The sequence below is a fragment of the Narcine bancroftii genome, chromosome 14 (assembly GCF_036971445.1).
Source record: "Narcine bancroftii isolate sNarBan1 chromosome 14, sNarBan1.hap1, whole genome shotgun sequence".
Taxonomy (NCBI): Eukaryota; Metazoa; Chordata; class Chondrichthyes; order Torpediniformes; family Narcinidae; genus Narcine; species Narcine bancroftii.
In genome coordinates this window covers 39,104,876-39,109,264 of record NC_091482.1, presented here as the reverse complement: position 1 = coordinate 39,109,264, position 4,389 = coordinate 39,104,876, and positions in this window count along the sequence as shown.

The following is a 4,389-nucleotide window of genomic DNA, read 5'->3' as shown; positions in this document are numbered from 1 at the left end:
GCCCACGTCTGCTTGGTTCACGAATTTCCCCACGTCAACTTGGTTCACGAGTTGCCCGGCCATTCTGGCTATCTTCTTGCCTTTCATAGGTCAGCTTGGTTTACGAGTTGCCCCATGACAGCTTCATTCATGAGTTGCCTAGCACTAATGGTTAACTAATGGCTGTACGTCGGTAAGCTGGGATTACTAGTTGCACCATGACGGCTTGACTCACGAATTGACAGGCTGTCAGGTTCACGAGTTGGCCCACGTCTGCTTGGTTCATGAATTGCCCCACGCCAACTTGTTTCACGAGTTGCCCGGCCATTCTGGCTATGTTCTTGCCGTTCGTAGGTCAGCTTGGTTTACGAGTAGCCCCACGAAAGTTTCATTCACGAATTCCCTGGCCGTCTGGTTCACGAGGTGCCCATGTCTGCTTGGTTCACGAATTTCCCCACGTCAACTTGGTTCACGAGTTGCCCGGCCATTCTGGCTATCTTCTTGCCTTTCATAGGTCAGCTTGGTTTACGAGTTGCCCCATGACAGCTTCATTCATGAGTTGCCTAGCACTAATGGTTAAATAATGGCCATACGTCGGTGAGCTTGGATTACTAGTTGCACCATGACAGCTTGACTCACGAATCGACAGGCTGTCAGGTTCATGAGTTGGCCCACGTCTGCTTGGTTCACGAATTGCCTCACGCCAACTTGGTTCACAAGTTTCCCGGCCATTCTGGCTATCTTCTTGCCGTTCGTAGGTCAGCTTGGTTCACGAGTTGCCCCACGACAGCTTGATTCACGAGTTGCCTTGCCATCTGGTCACGAGTTGCCCGACGTCTGCTTGGTTCACAAATTGCTCTACGTTAACTTGGTTCACAAGTTGCCCGGCCCTTCTGCTTAACTAATTCACGTTCGTCGGTCAGCTTGGTTTACTAGTTGCCCCACGACAGATTGATTCACGAGTTTCCCGGATCTTCTGGTTATCTAATTGCCGCTCGTCAGTCAGCTTGGTTCACTAGTTGCCCAACGTCTGCTTGATTCCTAAGTTGCCAGGCTGTCAGGTTCACGAGTTGCCTGACATCTGCCTGGTTCACGAATTGCCCCACGTCAACTTGATTCACGAGTTGCACGGCCCTTCTGGCTATCTTCTTGCCGTTCGTAGCTCAGCTTGGTTTACGAGTTCCACAACGACACCTTGATTCACGAGTTGCCTTGCTGTCTGGTCATGAGTTGCCCGACGTCTGCTTGGTTCACAAATTGCTCTACGTCAACTTGGTTTACAAGTTGCCCGGCCCTTCTGGTTATCTTCTTGCCGTTCGTAGGTCAGCATGGTTTACTAGTTGCCCCACGACAGATTGATTCACGAGCTCAGGGCCCTTCTGGCTATGTTCTTGCCGTTCGTAGGTCAGCTTGGTTTACGAGTAGCCGTACAACAGCTTCATTCACGAGTTGCCTGGTCATCTGGTTCCCGAGTTGCTCACGTCTGCTTGGTTCATGAATTTCCCCATGTCAACCTGGTTCATGAGTTACCCTTCCATTCTGCTTAACTAATTAGTCATTCTTAGGTCAGCTTGGTTTACTAGTTGCCCCACGACAGATTGATTCACGAGTTGCCAGGCCGTCTGGTTCACAAATTGCCCCACGTCCACTTGGTTCACGAGTTGCCCGGCCCTTCTGCTGAACTAATTGTCGTTCGTAGTTCATCTTGATTCACGAGTTACCTGGCACTTCTGGTTATTAATGGCTGTTTGTAGGTCAGCTTGGTTTACGAGTTGCCCCACGAAAGGTTGATTCACGAGTTGCCTGGCCGTCTGGTTCACGAATTGCCCCACGTCTACTTGGTTCACGAGTTGCCCGGCCTTTCTCGCTATCTTCTTGCCGTTCGTAGGTCAGCTTGGTTTACGAGTACCCCACGACAGCTTCATTCACGAGTTGCCTGGCCGTCTGGTTCACGAGTTTCCCTGACATCTGCTTGGTTCTGGAATTGCCCCACGTCAACTTGGTTCACGAGTTGCCCGGCCCTTCTGCTTAACTAATTGCCGTTCGTAGGTCAGCTTGGTTTCTGAGTAGCCCCACGACAGCTTCATTCACTAGTTGCCTGGCCATCTGGTTCACGAGTTTTCCTGATGTCTGCTTGGTTCACGATGTCAACTTTGTTCACGAGTTGCCCGGCCCTTCTACTTAACTAATTCACGTTCGTCGGTCAGCTTGGTTTACTAGTTTCCCCACGACAGCTTCATTCACGAGTTGCCTGGCACTTCTTGTTAACTAAAGGCTGTTCGTAGGTCAGCTTGGATTACGAGTTGCCCGAGTAAAGCTTGATTCACGAGTTGCCCCACGTCTGCTTGGTTCACGAATTGCCCCACGTCAACTTGGTTCATGAGTTGCCGGCCCTTCTGGCTATCTCCTTGCCGTTCGTAGGTCAACTTGGTTTATGAGTAGCCCCACGACAGATTGATTCATGAGTTGTCTGTCCGTCTGGTTCACGAGTTGCCCGACGTCTGCTTGGTTCATGAATTGCCCCACGCCAACTTGGTTCACGAGTTGCCCGGCCATTCTGGCTATCTTCTTGCCGTTCGTAGGTCAGCTTGGTTTACGAGTTTCCCCACGACAGCTTGATTCACGAGTTGCCTTGCCGTCTGGTCACGAGTTGCCCGACGTCTGTTTGGTTCACAAATTGCTCTACGTCAACTTGGTTCACAAGTTGCCCGGCCCTTCGGGTTAACTAATTGCCGTTCGTAGGTTATTTCATCAATTACCGTGTAATGTTGCTTATTCTAATTTACGAGTAGAAACATGAATGCTTTGAAATAATGTTAATGTGCACATCTAATAACAGGGGTTAAGGCCACATGGGAGGTTTGTAAGTTTGACACCTGAACTCGAAAGTTGAGCTGCCTGCATTCCACCTTGAACACCTTTTAATGAGAGCATGATGAAGAACCAACAGCCAATTTGCTTCCAGATGGTGGGGGGGGGGGGGGGGGGGATATTGGAAACTGAAGCAAAAAGCCAAGCAGTTCTGCAGTCATTGTGTGTATATTTTCATTTTGGGTTTCCCCATGTTGCCTGTATCCATGTTTAATGGGGGTCTGGTGATGAAGGATATTGTGGCAGAATTTTGGATTACCTCCAGGATTATCATAGCAGAGCAAGGAAAGTCAGCAAATGATTAATGGAATCATCAGGTGCAGAGACGATAACACCATAGATGGGGGCGGGTTCAGGAACAGGTGAAGGGAGGTGGGAGGAAAGTGTGATTTGAAGCTCATTTGGGGGTAAGATTAGTTTGCAAGGTTGCAGAGATTGATTTATTTCAAAGAAGTATTCGAACTCTAGAACCTTACAATATTACATAACAGGAACAGGCCCCTTTGGCCCTTCTAGTCTGTTCTGAACACTTTTCTGCCTAGCCACACTGACGTGCACCCAGTCCATAGCCCTCCATACCTTTCCCATCCTTGTACTGGTCCAAATTCTTTTCAAATTTAAAATTGAGCCCACTGTCACCACTTTAGCTGACAGCTTGTTCCACACTCCCACCACTTCTGTGTGAAGACGTTCTCCCTCATGTTCCCCCTAAATGTATCCCCGTCACCCTTACCCCATGTCCTCTGGTTTGTATTTCACCTGCTCTCAGTGGAATAAGCCTGGCCATATTTACTCTGTCTAACCCCCACATCATTTTAAATATCTCTCTCAAATCTTCCCTCATTCTACACTCCAGGGAATAAAATCATAACCAGTTTAACCTTTTCCTGCAACTCTGCTCCTGAAGTCCAGGCAACATCCATGTCAATCTCTGCACAATTGCCATCCTTCCTGCAGTTAGGCGACCAAATCTGCACACAATAATCGGAATTTGGTCTCACCAATGTCTCTTGTACTTTCTACTTTGATTTATCAATGTCAATGTTGCAAAGGCTCTCTTTTCAACCCTGTCCACATGTGACACGACTTTCAGAGAATTAGGTATCTGTATTCCGAGATCCCTCTGTTCTATCGTACTCCTCGGTGCCTACTGTTTACCCTGTATGTCCTTGCTTGACTTCTCCTTCCAAAATGCAACACCTCACTCTCATCTGCATTAAATTCTATCTTCCATTTTTCAGCCCATTTTCCGAGCTGGTCCAGATCCCTCTGAAGCTTTGAATACCTTCTTCGCTGTCCACAACACCTCCTATCTTAGTGTCATCTGCAAACTTGCTGACCCAATTTACCACATTATCATCCAGATAGCCTTCCTGGTTTCTTGCTTGAGGTTTTTTCTTGCATTTTCTATCCTCTTCAAGCACCTCATTTGCTCTCTGATGTCTGTACCTTGCTGCACAGCTCTCTTCATCCAAACCAGATTCCTAAGCCTGCTAATCTTGCCTTTCATCTTGACAGGAACATGCAGTGTCTCTTCCC